At 42.3% G+C, this 20107-nt stretch overlaps 1 long non-coding RNA gene across 1 annotated transcript in view; it reads right to left on the bottom strand.

Annotated features, from left to right (window-relative positions):
• Positions 1-7306: 7306 nt before the first annotated feature.
• The window catches only part of LOC133225799 (uncharacterized), a 145655-nt gene continuing 132854 nt past the window's right edge, over positions 7307-20107 (bottom strand). The window contains exon 2 of the long non-coding RNA XR_009729285.1: positions 7307-7385. This is a non-coding gene — a long non-coding RNA (uncharacterized LOC133225799). The remainder of the gene's footprint in view (positions 7386-20107) is intronic.

The following is a 20107-nucleotide window of genomic DNA, read 5'->3' as shown; positions in this document are numbered from 1 at the left end:
TCTTCAGCCAGATCCTTCTTTATGTGAAAGGACTTTTCCTGATTTGTATTGTCAACTTCTTGGAAAAAAATCCTTGTCTTAAAATGAAATGCCAACTCAACTATTAAGTTTTCGGTATCCCTATGGTCACTGAACTCCAAGCTATCATGGGTCTTTTACTTAATGATTTACATGTTTCTTCTTAGATTAACTCTCATTAGGAGTATTTCATGCTAATTAGTCACCCCTCCTCTTGGATGAGCTAGCAGGAACGACTGCTTTGCACCCTGGGAAACTGCTGCTTTAAACCCCTGTCCTTTTGTCATGCTCAAATAGCTCATGTATGTTTAGTTGCAATTGCCCTGTTATTACTGCTTCATTGAATTTTTTCTCTGAGATCTCCTATGAAGTATCTATGACAAAAAATCTGTTCAAACAAACCGATTAGTCCACCTCTAATCATACTGTGGGAGATTTGTATCCACACAGACTGTCACATGCACTTCACTAAAATTTTACTTCATTGGTTGACTCAGAGTCATTTATTTCTTTAAAGCTACAGTACTCTCACACCCCTGTGACCTAAGCTGTCCTTTGGGTATAGTTCATAGCCAGGAATTACAGTATCTTACAGATTTTTGTCATTGCATCATATTTCAAGCTGTCTGTCAAGGTCCTCTTCTCATACTAAGCAGGAGTGTCTAGGGCTGTCAATCTCACTTCCATTCACAAGCACTAACATCCACTAAAAATAAATTAGAAAAAAAGTGATCTGACAATGGAAAGCTGTAATTTGAAGATATTGAGGAAAAAGGCTTTTGTCAATTTTTGTCATTTTGACTCATATGGAGTGTGTCATATAACACGACCCAAACTGTTTGACAAGAACAAATTATCACAACATTTCTATCAAAAGAAGACAAAGCCATTAAACTATACAAATAAATCCCAGCTTAAGTGTGAGAGTAGCATGCTACATTGCAGGAAGCAGCATTTACTAGGTTACACTATTAGATTAGAAAAGTAGTAAATGTCCTTATCAATAATTAATCAAGAGCTCCTTATTTTTCATAATAGAGAATTTTTTAATATCTCAAAATGAAATCAACTTCAAAAGTAGATTTTGTAATTCCATAGGGTTACTACCATATCAAATAAAACAGAGATGCAAAAGCTGAAAAAAAACCTGACACCAACAGAATGTAGATTAACTGCAGAAACAGACAAAAGGCCGCAGCAGCAGATAAAAGAGAGAGCAGCTTGGCAAAGTATGATGAGGCATTACCATAATGAATTTGGTGAGTAAGCAGTGTCCTTTAAAATCATTCTTTTGATCCCTTAAGAAGGCATTTACTGTAATCAAGAAAGGGTTTACTTACCAAAAAAAAAATAAAAAATGAAATTAAAAAAGAAATAGACTTCACTAGGATTTAACTTTAACCCATTTCCAGTACCTCCATCATGATGTTTCATAGATTTCTAAAAGGCTTACCCTGATTATCTAGTCTGGCCTTCTGAAATCCAGCCAAAACAATTTCCCACAGTGGTTCCTGACTTGTATACTCTAAGAGCAATTTCCTCCTGTTTCCTTTCAAGATTAAGAGTGAAAGTGAGAGAGTAGTCAGACATTCCAATTTAACTAGATTTCACATCAGATGCCTGAACTAGAAGGAAAACCAATTCATCAAAAGGCTGAGTCAAGAGCCAGCTCAAGGCTACCCTGTAACACAGGTGAAATTGAAACCTCTCAACCCAAGGACAGCCAGCCAAGTAGGTTTAGGATGCTCTTAGGTAGCTGAAGTAAGATAGTCAAGCCAGATAGAAAAATCCTGCAGATCTGGGTTTGCTGTTCTCTATGCTGCTGGCTGCAGTGGAGCCGGGACAGCAAAACCTGCTGCTGTTAGAGCCCATTCTGCCATTCCCATTTCTTTCCATCCCACAGTAAACGATATCTCAACCCTGCCCAACTTTCATCAAAAGCTGGAGCCATCAGCCTTTAGCTTTGCAGAGGACTGCAATATAGCAAAACCATAAGATTACAGTTGCCATGGGCAACTGCGGGATGTGCCTCTTCCTCAACCCAGCCTCTTCTGGGCTGCGGTGGGCCTGCAGTGAGCAGGCAGAGCTATAGTACCTCTACAGTAAGAGTCTAAAAGACTGGAGGGAACCTGCCTCTTTCTATTCAGGTTTTGATCCAAACTAGACTAGCAAGTCTACAGGAATCACAGAGCAGACTGTTGCCCGCCTAGGCATCCAGCTGCAGGCTGGTGCCATCTGACAGGCCAGGCCATGCACCAGAAGATCAAAGGGAACCATAACTGTCATTACAGCTAACATAATGAAGACATGGTGCTAATAATTGTTTGGAGTAGGAGGCTGATCTTTTAGAAATTTCCCTGAATGCCGTAAAAGGGGCCCTGGTTGTTTTCAAAGAAGCAAAGTGAAATCTAAGGCTCTCAAATCTGCTAACAATTATCCTCACAGCCACTGTTGCTGGTCCTTTCCCCACTCTCTCCATCACATGGCTGCCTCAGAGCAGGAGCTGTATGGCAGGTTGAGCGCTCTGTGGGGCAGGAAGCCATTACACCTTATTACCTTTGAGTGACTAAGCCTTTTGTGCAGGAGCTGAATATAATTAAAACACATTTCCATTGTTAAGCTGTTAGAGCAAAGAGGAGCAGGGCTTGGGCTTTTCTTTTTGTCCTACCTGTCTAGTGAGCTTGTGAAAAAATAGCAAGACTGAAGTAAAGAAAAATCCAAAATTATTTGTTGGAATAGCAATATTGACAATAATAAATAAAAGATAAAAGAACAATGACTACACATTATTTAAGCCACACAGACATCTGATGCAAAAGGTGGGTATCTATCATTTCAGAAAAAGAAGAGAATTACTCAAAGTGTGGAGACAACTGTTTACACAAGCTCATGCAAGTCCCTTTTCATACTTAACATGGCTGTGGACTTTGGAAGTCCATTTTTCAGTCTTGACTTAAGCTATAGAAACTGCCAGAGCCATCTCAGATTGTTTAAAAGAGGTTTCAACAAGTTGGAAATCCCTTCCACCCTTGTGGGAATTCCTGCAAGAAACCGAGCAGGCTGAAATATGCCAAAAAAAACAATGTTTGGCATAAGTAAGTAACTGTGGCTGCTGCTGCTACAGTAATTTAAGACAGGCAGCAGCTGGGAAAGACTGTTTCTCATGGTAACCCTTTCCATGTGTGTCCTCCACCCAGATGTAAAGTCAAAGACCCTCCTCTCAAAGCAGGAGCTTTGAAGCTCTTAAGTGATATTTAACTCCAACAACACAACCCCTTTTTCCTCATTATAAAGCAACCAGTAAAATAAGATACCCCACCTCAAAGACTCCAGGACTTCGAAGAGAAGAGTTAAAGCAAAGGAAGGAGACATAACCTTGCTTTGCTCAGGAATCCTAAGAATTGTGCTACATTTTAACACCACTGTTTGAAGTTGGAGAATGCAAAGCCACTTAGCCAGATTTTTATCTCCTGGACTCAAACGTGGTAATAGAGACTCTAACATCTGAGTCTGCCTCTGACCTGATTTTTGGCTGCTTCTCCAAGATACTTTTGAATTCATATGCTTTTAATTTCTGAAACAAAAAGTGTTTGGGAAAGGAAATGAGTATGAAAAACATATCTGCAATCTGGGAGCTACAGTTAATCGAAAGGAATTGTCTGTTTCTTATTTATATATATAAACACAGAGAGTGATGATGAAGGACTCTAGATTTTCTGTGAGTTGTTCAGAGTGTAATGAAAACAGCAGACCCCAGAATCTTACCGTATGGCTTATCACATACAAATTGATGTTATTAGCCCATGGAGGAAAAGCAATGGCTTCTATAGCATTCTCTTTGCTGCTCCCAAAGAGTCATGCCCAGAACAATGTGGTACTGGCACAAGGAGGAGCTCCACAGCCTCTTCAAGCAGTCCATCAAATTACATTAATAAAAAACATTTGGATCACATAGCTGAATGGTAGAAATGCGTCTATTTAACACTGTCAGTATTATTTCTGGATAGAGAAGGGTCAAGTATCTAATACCTCTGTACTTGAATGAAAGCTGGAGGAGAAAGGCGGAAGATGTGTGTTTAAACAAATGGGCTTATTTTTAATAGTAGCTCCATTTCCATTCAGACACTCTTTTATTATTCTGCAAACATTCACACTAGCTGCTTTATAACTAAAAAGAAAAAAAAAGTTAAAAATGCTAAAGCATGGCTTATATCTCCATGTGTACGTGGATATATCATACTCACATGGATATTTCTGGAAGAAGTGTTCAAACAGCAAGCTGAAAAAGGGGCCCAAGAGCTCAAGGCAAATGTCATAAGACTTGAGCAATGAAGCACACAGACAGAATACAACAGTCTGCTTTCAAAGCAGAGCAGCAAACAATTAATGAGAAACGTACTGGGTGACAACTCTTATCAGCCACTTCTGAAATAATTGCAAGTATGTTTACAAAACTCTGAGCATACTCAATGACAATTTGAAAAGTATGAAACTCAATTCATTAAATAGGTTAATCACTTCAAATAGTTCAACTACTTCCTGTAAATCACAGTCTGAAGAAAGCAGCCCTGAAAAAGCATTTCTGTTTGGCATGGCTTATCACCATTGCCTTTCCTGTTTTGGTAAATAGTGCATTCTGGTTTATGTAGGCTGTGAGATCACTCCAGTATTTTTCTCCATATAGTTGCTCATTACTTTGTGAAGGATTTATAATGCTATTAAAATGGACTCTTCAAACACACAGCAAAGCAACAAACAAAAGTTTCTCCTCATTTTGTCAATATGGTGAACATAAAGGGCTTGTGTGAATCAGCTTTACCCCTGAAGGACCCCCCCAAAGATGGTTGCCATTTGGACCACCTGAGGGCCCTTTGAGGCTGCCACACACCACCCAGGAGTTACCTAATTCCTCCTGCTGCACCAGTAGCAATCCAGCATCATCAACCATCTCCTCATAAGGACATTAGCATCCATTTCCTCAGCAAGGCAGTGACCATCTCCTTGGCAGGCACCAACTACCATCTCCTCAGCAAGCACAGGCACCCATCTCCCCAGCAGGCTCCAGCAGCCATTTCCTCAGAATGATGTTGGCATCCATCTCCTTAGAGAGTCACTGGCATCCATTTTTGTTCAGCAAGGCATCATTCCATCACCTCAGCAGGCACCTAAGACCACTTCCTCTGCAGGGCACTGGCAGCCATCTTGGCAGCAGGGGCATTTCAATCTCATGGAAGAAAACATCCTTTCCTCATAGGTGAGGCAGCACACATCTCCCAAGCAAATACCAGAGGCCACCTCCTAAGGAGGCACTGGCACTAATGTCCTCAACAGAGCACAAGCCCTACCTCCACAGTATGGCACTGGCAGTTATTTCCTCAGCTGGCACCGGCAGCCATCTCCTCAGCAGGACACAGGCACCCATCTCCTCAGCAAGCACTGTCAGCCATCTCAGCAGAGCACAGACATCCCTCTCCTCAGCTTGGCACTGGCTGACATCTCCTCAGCAAAACACAGGCACCTCTTCACCGCCATCTCTGTGGTGCCAAGCACTTCCCAACAGCTCCTCAGGAGACGGGAGAGGGTGCTTACCTGTGGGGCCTAAAGTAACTGGCTGCCAGGTGAACTGTGTTTGTGTCCCATGTTGGGGGTGGAGCAGCTTGAGAGAAAGCCAAAGCAGCCAGCACACCAAAAGGCAGGAAATGTCAGTGTTTGTCAACTCTGCTGCCCAGGGAGGCTGCAAGGTGGAAGCAATTCCACCAAAGGGTCATGTCACAATGGTGTCCCCATATGAGGGGAGCAGAGCCCTGGGAAGCATTAGCCGGCCTGGTTTGGAAAGCCCCAATCCTGGAAGCCATGATGACTGAGCTGTGCTGGGATGCAAGTGAGAGACTTTGACACACCAGCACTTTGTCCAGCTGCAGACTTACCCTCGCTGCAGCTCCTTGCTATCACCTGCACACTGCAAGATGCCACACAAAGAGGATGCTTGAATTCCTGCAGCAGCATGGGGGGCCTGCAGCTTTGCATTTCTACATGGCCTGGTCCTATGCAACCCTGTGCTGCGAGCAGACAGCTGAAATGGGATAGGCACTTCTTCCTTTCATGTTTGATGGTGGTGATGCATCTTTCTGAGGAATCCCTAGAGGAATGGCAAAGAAGAAAGCTGAAGATGGCCAGAGGCCCACAGGCCAGGTAAAGTGGCTCTTGTCCTGCTTCCTCCTCGGCCCTTGGGTTTGTACTATCTCCTAAGTACCAGAGAAATGACACAGTGGAATACCTTAAATGCAGTAGTGAAAATAATTTTGGGAAAGGGTCCTTTGAATGTGCAAACTTGAGGAAAATACATGTTAACATCTGCTGATTCATCCCAAAGTATTTGCTATTGTTTCCCACAGTGAATGAGGTTTTGCAGGATCAGGCCAGTGCCCCTTGATATCCTGCTGAACTCCCAGGTACACACAGAGCCTCAAATAACAGCAACAGCAAACTTGAAAATTTGCAGATTTTGCCAGTTAAAGCTTATGCCCAGATATCTTCATGGACTGAATTTTTTAGAAAACCTTAAAACTAATACATTTCTAAATAACTGCAGATTCCGGCAAGAGCATTGTTATTAAAACAGACTATGCTTACTAGACAAAACAGTCTAGGTGAATCAAACCAACATACATCACTACTTACTAGAAAACTCTCTACTGAGCATATTTGTAATCTGAATGATCTGAACAAGGAGGGGAGTCAAAAGAATGAAAATCATGGTGGGGTGAAAACTGAAGGCATTTCTATTCATGTCACTTAATTTTTGAGTACTTTTATTTGCATTAATGTAATTTGAACATTATAAACTTCCACTTAATGTTTAAAATCTATTCTATCACAAGCTTCTTACAGCAGCCAATTAAAATCCAGGGTGCTGTATGCGTCCAGCAAGCTGCTTATTGCCTATGCTGTCTTTTTTAAATTCAAACAACAGAATTTCACCTCTTTGCAGTCCATTGCACTTTCTCATTCTCTTGCACTAGCACAGGGTGTTGCTAGTTGTTGATTTTTAGGATCATTTAAATGGAAAATATAACTAAAAACATGCATTAAAATCTCTTGTGCATCTTCATAGAATCATAGAATAGTTAGGGTTGGAAAGGACCTTAAGATCATCAAGTTCCAACCCCCCTGCCATGGGCAGGGACACCTCGCTCTAAACCATATCACCCAAAGCCTTGTCCAACCTGGCCTTGAGCACTGCCAGGGACGGAGCATTCACAACCTCCCTGGGGAACCCATTCCAGTGCCTCACCACCCTAACAGGAAAGAATTTCCTCCTTATATCCAATCTAAACTTCCCCTGTTTAAGTTTAAACCCATTACCCCTTGTCCTATCACTACAGTCCCTAATGAAGATTCCCTCCCCAGCATCCGTATAGGTCCCCTTCAGATACTGGAAGGCTGCTATGAGGTCTCCACGCAGCCTTCTCCAGGCTGAACAGCCCCAACTTTCTCAGCCTCTCTTCATATGGGAGGTGCTCCAGTCCCCTGAACATCCTCGTGGCCCTCCTCTGGACATGTTCCAACAGTTCCATGTCCTTTTTATGTTGAGGACACCAGAACTGCACACAATACTCCAAGTGAGGTCTCACGAGAGCAGAATAAAGGGGCAGGATCACCTCCTTCGACCTGCTGGTCACGCTCCTTTTGATGCAGCCCAGGATACGGTTGGCTTTCTGGGCTGCAAGCTCACACTGAAGCTGGCTCATGTTCATTTTCTCATCGACCAGCATCCCCAAGTCCTTCTCCTTGGGCTGCTCTGAATCTCTTCTCTGCCCAGCCTGTAGCTGTGTCTGGGATTGCTCCGACCCAGGTGTAGGACCTTGCACTTGGCATGGTTAAACTTCATGAGGTTGGCATCAGCCCACCTCACAAGTGTGTCAAGGTCCCTCTGGGTGGCATTCCTTCCCTCCAGCGTATCAACTGAACCACACAGCTTGGTGTCGTCGGCAAACTTGCTGAGGGCGCACTCAATCCCACTGTCCATGTCAGCAATGAAGATGCTAAACAAGACCGGTCCCAACACTGATCCCTGAGGGACACCACTCATTACAGGTCTCCAGCTGGACATTGAGCCATTGACAACAACTCTTTATGTGCGGCCATCCAGCCAGTTCTTTATCCAGCGAGTGGTCCATCCATCAAATTGATGTCTCTCCAATCTAGAGACAAGGATGTTGTGTGGGACAGTGTCAAACACTTTACACAAGTCCAGGTAGATGACATCAACTGCTCTACCACTGCCCATCAGTTCTGTAGCCCCATCATAGAAAGCCACCAAATTGGTCAGGCAGGATTTCCCCTTAGTGAAGGCATGCTGGCTGTCACCAAGCACCTTGTTGATTTTCATGTGCCTTAGCATGCCTTCCAGGAGAATCTGCTCCAAGATTTTGCTAGGCACAGAGGTGAGACTGACTGGTCTGTAATTCCCCGGGTCATCCATTTTCCCCTTCTTGAAAATGGGGGTTATATTCCCCTTTTTCCAGTCATCGGGAACTTCACCTTACTGCCATGATTTTTCAAATATGATGGCCAGCGGCTTAGCAACTTCATTCACCAGCTCCTTCAGGATCCACGGATGGATTTCATCAGGACCCATGGACTTGTGAACGTTCAGATTTTTAAGATGGTCTCGAACCAGTTCCTCTCCTACAGTGGGCCCAAGGTCTTCATTCTCACAGTCCCTGCATCTGCCTTCAAAGACTTGGGTGGTGCGGTCAGAGCCTTTGCCAGTGAAGACCGAGCTAAAGAAGTCATGCAGAACCTCAGCCTTCTCCAAATCCTGTGTAGCTATTTCTCCCAAGAGCTTCCTGAGGGGCCTACGTTCTCCCTAGTCTGTTTTTTATCTGCTATGTACCTGTAGAATACCTTCCTGTTATTCTTAATATCCCTAGCCAAGTTTAATTCTAACTGGGCCTTAGCTTTCCTAGCCTGGTCCCTAGCTGCCTGAACAACATCCCTGTACTCTTCCCAGGCCGCCTGTCCTTGCTTCCACTTTCTATAAGACTCTTTTTTCATTTGAATTTTCCTCAGCAGCTCCTTATCCATCCAAGGAGGTCTCCTGGCCCTCCTGCTGCACTTCCTTGTAGTTGGGATGCAACACTCCTGAGCTTGTAGCAAGTGATCCTTGAATATCAACCAAGAGTCTTGGGCCCCTCTGCCCTCTAGGGATATATCCCATGGAACCTTACTAAGCAGGTTCCTGAAGATGCCAAAGTCTGCTCTCTTGAAGTCCAGGGCAGTGAGCTTGCTGCACGCTCTTCTCACTCTCCTGAGGATCTCAAATTCGACCATCTCGTGATCGCTGCATCCAAGGCTGCCCTGGAGTGCCACATTTCCAACGAACACTTCCCTCTTGGTGAGGACGAGGTCAAGCATGGCACCTCTCCTTGTTGGCTCCTCTATTACTTGCAGGAGGAAGTTGTCTTCCACACAATCGAGGAACCTCCTGGATTGCTTGTGCCAGGGGGTACCATCATTCCAACAGATGTCAGGGTGGTTGAAGTCACCCATGAGAACAAGGGCTTGTGAGTGTGAGGCTTTTCCTGCCTCTCTATAGAGTGCTTCATCCGCAGGTTCTCCTTGATCAGGCAGCCTGTAACAGATCCCCACAGTAATGTCTCCCATCGCTGTTTTCCCTTTAACCCTGACCCACAAACTCTCTGTTAACTGCTCACCCATCCCCAGACAGAGCTCGATACTCTCCAGCCTATCCCTAACATAAAAGGCAACTCCCCCTCCGCGCCTGCCAAGCTTGTCTTTCCTAAAGAGTCTGTAACCTTCCATTCCAACACTCCAGTCATAGGAACTATCCCATCATGTTTCTGCGATGCCTATTATATCATACTCCCATAGACATGCATACATCTCTAATTCCTCTTGTTTGTTACCCATGCTATGGGCATTTGTATAGAGGCATCTAAGCCAAGCTCCAAATGAAGCTGTCTCATTGGCTGGAGCAGCTGGAATATCTCTACATTGCTCCTATCATTTATTATAGGTGCTGGCAACTGACTGGGTGTGTTGGAATGGAATGATGCCCCCCTCCCCCAACACATCTAGTTTAAAGCATCCTTGACCAGTCTGGCAAGCCTCCTACCAAAACTGTGCTCAGACCAGCTCCACCAGCCCCTGCTAGACCTGGCCTACAAACTTGGGTCCAATGTTCAAGACACCCAAACCCCTGACTATGACACCAGCCTTTTAACCATTTATTAACCTGGCCAATCCTCCTGGCTTTTTTTAGGTCCTCCCCTGTATCCTGGAAAATAGATGAAAAGACAATCTGAGCTCCAGAGCCCTTAACCACCTCTCCCAGAGCTCTGGAGTCCTTTTTTATGTTCCCCAGGCTACTACTAGCTATATCCCTAGCACCCACATGTATCACCAGAAGTGGGTAATAGTCTGTGGGGCTTGCCTGGCACTCTGTCTTTTACATTCCTTTATTCCCTATATCTAATCCATATCCCCAAATTATTTGACAATGTGCTCTGAAATATCTAGCAAGACTTTGTACAAAGTGGGTTTATTTTGTACAAATGTGTTTGTGGCATTTATTAGTTAACAGGAAATAATTTCTGCTAAATTCATTCGGGTGATGTGTATTAGATTGATGCTACGTGGTACCTGTTGTGGGTTCATATGCCATATAATCTGTGTGCTTTACAACCTATAAAAGATTAATCATAAAAGCTAGCTGTTAACTTCATCACAATCAAGGTAAAAAACCTGCTTTTATGGTTGCCTGTATTTTATTACCTACAGATTTTATAGTAACTATTAGATCTAAGTTATAAAACTCAATTTATGTATGTTCAAAAAGTTTAAATGCTGTCTGGAAAAACTTTGCAACTAGAAGAACACACACAGTAAATGCAAGTAGGCATCAGTGTATTGGCAACATAATACTATGTACTTTTTAGGACTGACTTTTTCAGACTGTGGGTACTAGAAAATAAGTTTGGGGTTTGCATTTCAGGTTCATTTGCTTAGTTCACTATGCCAGTCTTACCACTGGACTACTTCATAGCAAAGAACTCTACCTTGTCCAAAAGCCTTTTGGATACATTTAACCTACTGCTTTGCCAACAAGATCTAATAATTAGTAGATTTCTTAGGAATGGAGCTGAAACTAGAGATGCTCTGAAAAATGAGTAATAGAAGAAGGCTTCCTACACTTTATATTATATGCGAAGATGTTTAAGTAGTTGTCTTCTGGTGTTTGCAATGTAAGCAGTATTAATCCTCCTATTTTTGCTTGAGAGGAGATGGATAAGAGGTGAGTCTCTTGGAAATACTGTTTAGAGAAGAAACACTCAGCCAATAACTAAAAGAAGGGAGCTAACGAACAATTGTTTTATCAAGGAGCTTTTTCTTTGGTATGTTACTAAGCTATTGGAGGTAGAAAGAAATGGGTAGTGATGTGGCTTTTGCGTTCTTCTTATGATATAGAAGGGTCTGAAAAAATGTTTGCTTTTTTAAAGAGTAACCCTACTTCCAACCGCAGTTTTTCCATATGTTAAAATTTCAGGTACCTTCATCTCAGGAAAACTATGCAATTACTGAAGTTACCAAAATCACCACAGTATAAAATTCACAAGGCTTTTATCCTGTGATGGGAAATCAGCAGGTGAAGAGGTTTATCCTCAGCTTATTCAAAACTATTTGCCATTTGTTTTTTTCTCATAAGAACACCAACTTCTAGTACTAAAGATTCAATACAGATGCAATGATCAACATGCTGCAAGGCTTTCTATGAAACTACAGAAGAGAGATGCCAGTCCTGATATTGCTGATGTAAAAACCAAGTTAAAATCAGCTCATTCTTAAAAATATATACAACCTTTCAGGCTTTCTTTATACAAGAAAAGCAAAGCAGAAGCATAGCTTTTAAAGATTATGCCTATGTTTCTTGTAAACTTGTACTAAATTTCCATTTGCTGGTTTTTGGATGTTGGTCATGCCTTTTTTAATGTCACCATACCACAAATGTTTTTTTTCTGCTTACTGCCTTTCAAGAAAAACAAGGAAAGGCAGAATGTTTCAAACAGATACCCCATTTTGGTAATTTTGAAGTGGTCTTCATTATAAAAATGAGAACCATATAGGAAAGAGAAGTGTTTCCAGTAATATCTTTGAAGGTGAATACAGAATAACTGTTTAATAATTCCTCCAATACCTATCCTTTCTTTGCCAACCAAGTATTTCTGTATTCAGTTTGATTCCACCTCTCCATGATGAGTTGGATATTCCTATCCCTCTGTGGTTATCACTAAGAGATTTGATTCTGGGCAAGCTGACAGAAATACACCATGGCAGCAGCATCTTCAAATTATGAACGGTACAGGATTTCTGTGTAAACATCAATTTTTCCAGATTGCTACTGCCGGAAAGCTTTAGAAGCTATGCTCACAACTTGTGTCTAGGCTAATAAATCTTGTGAATGTTTACCAGCAAAAAATGTAGCTAGTGCTGATTGTAACAGCTCTGCTAGGGCACGCCAGAACCAAAGCTTGACAAACCTGAGTAATGCTGAAGTGTTGGCAACTGTCCACCTTAACACTAATGCATTCTTACATCCTTAGGCCATCACAAAGTATACACTCATACTGCTGCAAAAATCTTCATAAGTATTGGAGATAACTATGCCACTGTTGGAAAATAGGCACTAAGTAGCCTACATTAAGACTGTCAAACTGGCAATCTACCTCCATCTGGATCCTGAATGATTTTCCATCATCATATAACAGTATACAGTTCATTTGCCATCTGGCTCCTGAATCAACTGCTGTCATACAAGCAGCACCCAGCTGGTCCAGGGTCATGATTAATTTGTTATTTGGGGTATCTCCATTTTTAGATGCCTGGCTTGAGTAATTTTCCTTGCTGACTGGTTATAAAAGGGGGTTGCAAGCACTTGTTGTTATTGGGATACTGGGAAACTTCAGCAAACCCTCTGATGGTACTCACTGGGGTCGATGTTGCAGAAACAATCAAAAGAGAGCTGGAATGGGCATTGTTACAGTAACTATGCCTGGGGTGTCTGCATACATTTATAGTTCATGGGCTTATTTGGAGCTCAAGCCGTTCTGTATTTCTTACCGGTTTTGGCTGGTGGCATTAGGAGCAAGAAACACTAAACTGAAAAAAAAAAAAAAAAGACCATCTTTAAATACATTACATTTGAGACCCAACTGTTAAAGTAGTGGAAGCTAATCATTGCTTTTGAAAACTTTTGCCTATTTGCTTTAATCTTTTGGTGGTCATCAATGCCCCAAGGAAACTGTAAGGTGGAGCAGTACTTTGCCATAAGCACTCCATGAACAAGAGCTAAAAGAGCCATTGGTTGTGGAGCTCTCCAGCTATGGGAACACTTAATTTCTCATTTTTCATCCTTATTTCTTTTAAAACCATTTGTAATAAAGCTACAGCCTGAAGTGGAAGAACTCACCTTAGCTGTGAAGCTTCATTGCAAGGCAGCAAATTGCACTGTATCATAATATCAACCTTATCTAAGATTCATGGAATGAATTATACATATTGCACTGCCTTAAAAATGAAACCTGGTGAAGTATTACTGTAATTTAAAAATCTGAGTGGATTTGTACAGTGAGATTTAAAATTTAAGCCTGTTTAAATATTGAGCTGATTGGGAAAAATACTTTTGAGAAATGGTACTCAATAGGAAAAGAGCCCCCATTCAGAGAAAAGACAGCCCCAAACTCATTTTGTCATAAGAACGAACCATAAAGAAACATATTCACTGGGCAACTTCCATCTAGGAAAACACATAAAATCACAGTCACCTGAACGTGCTAACGTCCCTTAGTGCAAATTTATGCTGAATTAGGAATTCAAGGGAATGTAAGGTAATTTACCCTGCAGGATGATAACAGAGACATTTCTGGCAATATGGATTGTGTTAATTTTGTTTTATTGATTTATTTTGATGAAATAACAGCAAACAATTACTATTGGTAGCTGATTCATGGCCTTTTGTATGTCTTTTTGAGAGCACAGTCCTTAGTGGCAATCACATCCCAGCCTCTTGATTGCTGATGCCTGTTCTCAGGTGAAGTAGTGTTTTAGCCTACATCCTCCAGCGAGCATTACCTCTTGTCATAGCAAAAGGGACACTTCTATTGGAGCAGGGCATCAGATTCTATGACCAGATCAAGGACCAAACTAGCAAGATGATCTTTCATCTTACTAACACAAGTGCTTCCAGAGTGTCATTTTACTGTTGCCTCTGTGAGGAAGGATTGAAGGATTTTATAGGTAGCATTTTCCTGCTGAATAATGGTTGAGCACCTTGCTGCATACCAGCATTATTTTGCTGTGATAGGATAGTGGTAGAACATTTTAGTTAGCAGAATGGAGAAATTTGCCCAAACACTGTCACACAAATGCACTTACATTAGTGAGGTCATCTTGAAACTGATCTGAAATCAGGCACTGGTTTTAATCTCAGCATTACTTGGTATGCTTCATGCACCATGTGTCCTCTAAACAAATATGCAGTAAAGCAGGCTGGTGAAGTTAACCAGACAGATGGCTGAACTCCTACATGTGAGATGGATTGGTAAATGAATAGGTAAGGACACGGATGGGTGTTTCAAAAGGCAGAGAAAAGGGTAGTTGATTACAAGGCTAGATAGAAAATGGAAGGTATTATAAAAAAGAAATATGGGATAATATAAACAGAACCCTAATCCAGTTGACTGTAAATCCCTTTTTCTTAATTGGTTTAGAAACTGTGGGCTGTAATGTGAGACAGAGGGCTCTCAGCCGCTTTTCTTCTTTGCTCTCTGGAATCACATTATGTGGGAAACAATAGCAGAGCTGACAGCTCGTTGTCTGTAGGGGTACTTGGAGCTAATCTGCTATTGAGACTAATACAATTATATGGGATTATAGGACTGCCTCTGATACACAGATTAGGGAATCCCAGAGGGAGTTGCATCTTAGGGTATTACAAAGGGGGAAAATATACAAGGGTCTTTGTTATCCAAAAGTAAAGGGGGAAAGCTACAAAGACACATTTGGACTCCACCCACGCCTCCCCCCTGCCCCCGACTCTTACAAAATACCACTTGCACCCATACACAAGAATGTTGGCACAGCAGTAGGACAATAATGCAGTAGACATTAATATACATTGTTTACTCCATACACAATGCTCCAGTGTTGTCATAAGCAATCTGAGGTCAGAGACAAAAATGCCCATTTCTAATTGCTCTCTTGCAATGGTACCATGTCAGCGTAGTAATTTGAAATCAAGGTACAACCTAGATCCGTATTTCATATAGCAGCTACCTGTCCTTGCTTTCTCCCTTCTTGTGCATGCATAACACAAAGACACCAGCCCCTAAACAAAATGATGTAAAGCCTCTTGCGTGGGTTTTGAATACCAATAAATTCCACATTTGTGAGCCTGGTCCTTACCTCCTCTTACAGCTTTGCTCTGGACTCCTGAAACGAGCACAGAGCTGGGTTATCACAGCACACTATGAATGCTATAGGCATTCAGATGACATTCCTGATACCAGCTTCTGAGTTCTTCAAGCCTTCAGTGAATTACACTCTTAACAGCACCATAAGGTGTGTAATTACAAATGTCTTAATTTTAAACCTTATTAACAAACTCACCACAAGTCACTCAAGAAATATGCATTAGTGTAGCTGATCAACTGTAGCTATCCCAAGTCTGAAGTTAGTAGGCCATGTTTCACACATAACCATTTGAACTCATATATTTCATACATTTGCTTTTTCCCTGACTAGATGGCAGCAAAATGTAAATATGCTATTCCAGTTACTCCTGTTTCCAACTCCAGGACAAACAGCTGCAATGCTGTTTAACAGAATTTGCTCATATGGAAATAGCAAGTAGAGATTTTCAACAAAGCTTCCCACCTCCTATTCTAAGCTTCATCCAGGCATATAATAAGAGATATCTTCATTGCTGACATGGACAGTGGGATTGAGTGCACCCTCAGCAAGTTTGCTGATGACACCAAGCTGTGTGGTTCAGTTGATATGCTGGAGGGAAGGAATGCCATCCAGAGGGACCTTGACACACTTGTGAGGTGGGCTGATGCCAACCTCATGAAGTTTAACCATGCCAAGTGCGAGGTCGTACACCTGGGTGGGAGCAATCCCAGGCACAGCTACAGGCTGGGCAGAGAAGAGATTCAGAGCAGCCCAAGGAGAAGGACTTGGGGGTGCTGGTCGATAAGAAAATGAACATGAGCCGGCAGTGTGAGCTTGCAGCGCAGAAAGCCAACCATATCCTGGGCTGCATCAAAAGGAGCGTGACCAGCAGGTCGAAGGAGGTGATCCTGCCCCTTTATTCTGCTCTCATGAGACCTCACCTGGAGTATTGTGTGCAGTTCTGGTGTCCCCAACATAAAAAGGACATGGAACTGTTGGAACAAGTCCAGAGGAGGGCCACGAGTATGTTCAGGGGACTGGAGCACCTCCCATATGAAGAGAGGCTGAGAAAGTTGGGGCTGTTCAGCCTGGAGAAGGCTGCGTGGAGACCTCATAGCAGCCTTCCAGTATCTGAAGGGGGCCTATAGGGATGCTGGGGAGGGACTCTTCGTTAGGGACTGTAGTGATAGGACAAGGGGTAATGGGTTCAAACTTAAACAGGGGAAGTTTAGATTGGCTATAAGGAGGAAATTCTTTCCTGTTAGGGTGGTGAGGCACTGGAATGGGTTGCCCAAGGGGGTTGTGAATGCTCCATCCCTGGCAGTGTTCAAGGCCAGGTTGGACGAGGCCTTGGGTGATATGGTTTAGAGCGAGGTGTCCCTGCCCATGGCAGGGGGGTTGGAACTTGATGATCTTGAGGTCCTTTCCAACCCTACTATTCTATGATTCTATGATTCCCACGTCCTGAGTTCTAGAGCAGGAAGCAAAACCAAAACATGAAAATGAGTTACGATTATCACGTAGCAATGACTCACAGCAAAGGCAGGAATAAAATTTTATTGACAGCAAAGTTGAGTACTGTCTGGACTCTGTTGTAATTCATATGTGGCAGTTACTAACCGCAGTGAAGGAGAGGACTGGTTTTCTCATTCCAAACTTTAAAAGAATTTTCCATGCATACAGGATGAAATTGCAACAGAACTGATTCATGTTTTCGATCTAGGGTGTTTTGTATAATAGTAGACAATATCTCCCTAAAACCCACATTCTTTAAATCCTGACCTGAAGGGCCCTTGGTCTTCAGAGATCATAAGCAAGAGTTACACATGGGCCTAAGCATTCTTGGGAATTCATCCTTCACTTTCTTTTAGCAAAAGCATAAAACAAAGTAGCCTTCAGGTCTTGAACCTGCATCAGACACTACCCAAGTACAAAGATGGTTTTAAGATTAAAGGAATTGGGTGGCTTTTTGGCCTCCAGCTTCACCCGTCTCTTGCTTGCTGAGTAGAGCATAAGATCTGGTCTTTCTTGGTGGTATCTGAGGGTAGGTTTCAAGAATTGGCCTCCCATTGTCTGGTATCATCCTTTAACACACAAAAGCCTGTTCCTCCATCTGAACCAAACTGCACACTCTGAGCATTGTGTTTTATATGGATCTGGAGCCTGAAGCACTGCCTAGGGGACCAACCTGTATTACTTTCCTAGAGATAACATGCTGCTTCCAGTTTTAGCTGTCATCTGAGAAACATCCAGCTACTACAAAATGGGGAAGAGCAGTCAGGAGATGATTCTGAGAAGCAGTTCATTGGTGAAGAAGGAAAGAGGACAAATTCCTTGAAGCAATTTGATTCTAGTCTGGTCCCTGTGTGAATAAATCAAGGGCTCTCTACTTCTACAAACCTTCTCTTATATTGATGGGAAGTTTGCAACAAGATGAAAAGTTTCGCCTTTCTCTAGTGATTCTAATACTTATTAGTTGAGTTAGTTACCTGACTACTGGCTTGACTCAGAAGGAAAACAACTTCCCCTGGCCAGACTGCTGTGGTTGGGCCCAATAATTGCTCCATCATCTATTGCTTTTCCTTCTGATCTGCAGTTTTTTATCTTTGCAACAATTTCCAGCCACTAAAATGAACCAGTTCCTGTTGAGGCTAATACACCATTGTGAAGCTGGAGAATTAACACCCTAACATACTCAATGCAGACAGAATTTGAGCTCAAATATAGGTCAGGCTGTGCGCATATTTGAAATAAGCTTTTGTGTCCAAAACCTTGCCTAATTTTTTTCCTTGTTGCATTACGTGAGTCGTTACAAAATAACACCTCTCCCTCTATATCCAGGCTTGGAAACACAGTATATTTATAACTTTTTTTTTTTTTTAGCAATCATGGAGCTATAATTTATTTTTATTTGTAAGAAAGCTCAGGTTCTGAAAGCACTCTATCTAGAATATGGATCATCCAAGCTTATTCCGCAGGCTAAGAGTCTGTACCCCAAAACTAGATTAAAATGAGATTAACTTCAATCAGTCTTTATTTTTGTCTAGAAGAGTGGATTTTAAAAGGGGACTGAGTGGGTGAAAATAGAGTGCATGAGTCTGCCAAACCCCTTGGATGTATAATCTAACCTCACTTATGGTCAAGAGCTTTGTGGTAGAACTACCTGACAGTAAGACCAGACTGTGTATGCAGGTTCATGTGTGTGTGAGAGATAGATACAGCTTCCCATCTGGCTGGGTGCTGGGGACATAGAGGAAGAGAGAGACGCAGGTGCAGCAGGGAATGTAAAAGGCAGTTAATGTGCAGTATGGAACAATTGACGAAGTGTCTTGTTTTACTAGGTGAAAAGCATCTTGTTAAGGATTTGAACTGGTTTAGAGAATAGACCTTGCAGAGGAATTTATATGAAGGAAAGTGTAGTTTGGAAGGAGAGAACTAGAGAGTGAGCAGCACTAGGAAACTAAGTCAGAGAAAATAGACTGCCATGCAGAGAGCTGCTGATGTAGACTCTCAGAAGAGGACTGTCGAGAAATGAGGCCATCAGTTATGCATGTATGTGAAGTCTGGATGGGTGCCACAGATTTATTTACTTAAAATTCACAACCTGTACAGATGTAGTACTTAAAGATGGGAGAACTTTGATCCTGAAGCCCTACAGAGCGTTACATCTAGTGCCTCTCTCCCAGGGCTGCCACAAGGAGCCATGCTGCAACCCTGATGTTAGTCAGCATAACAGACAACTATTAAGTTGGCTGTCAACACGATAGAGCCCACAGTAAACCTTGTGCAGGGGTCCATGGCTTTGATTCCACCCCTTCCCACAGGATGTAGCAATGAGTGCTGGAGCCAGCAATAGCCTTGAAAACATGTGGGCAGATAAGTTTATCCTTAGTTAGCAATGCTGTACTTTGAAGTGGTGTGCAGGGAGTTTGAAAGCAGCATCCCTTACAGTCCATCCATGCATCACCTGCAGTAAGCAAATCCACATATTTGCCTGGGCAGACCTGTGGGATCCACCACAAAGCTGAACACAGCTGTGTGTGTAGGAGTATGTATGGGATTCAGAAAATAAATGAGCTTAAAGTAGTACAGTGCTGATTAGATTATTATATACCTAAGCAAAAGATCACAGGTGCTAGACCATACACCATGAAGGGAAGTTGACTCAATGGCCTTTCTTTCCATGTGGTCTATTGTACAACTTCTAATTGCAACGCAAGTGAAACAGACTTCTAATATGGAAGGAATCAGCAGCTACATTTGTTCACAGACATAACCTGGGTTTCTCAGGTGTTTATGTGCAACAGCCAGCTTCCAGCAAAAACATTTGTTGCAGTTTTGGTTTGCATATTTATGTGGGGATTAAAAAAGTGAAAATGATGAATTATTGTTCAGTCATTACTGAAGAAATATATTTACAACTCTAAAGTGAGCAAAAATACCACTTTGCTGCCAGATTTATATACAGAACTTTAATCTTGGTTATATATGAGAGGGGCTGAATATTTATGGTTATCTAACCAAGGGACTATAAACTTTGAGAATAGATGAAGACAGAAAAATAATATAATTCAAATGAGTATGGAGGGTCAATCAGAATTAAGAAAAGAGAAAG

The sequence above is a fragment of the Neopsephotus bourkii genome, unplaced genomic scaffold (assembly GCF_033783945.1).
Source record: "Neopsephotus bourkii isolate Nb327-2 ecotype Australia unplaced genomic scaffold, CSIRO-AGI_Nbou_v1 NB_196, whole genome shotgun sequence".
In the NCBI taxonomy this organism is placed as follows: domain Eukaryota; kingdom Metazoa; phylum Chordata; class Aves; order Psittaciformes; family Psittacidae; genus Neopsephotus; species Neopsephotus bourkii.
Note: the sequence above shows the minus strand (reverse complement) of the source record. Positions and strands in the feature narration are given on the sequence as shown.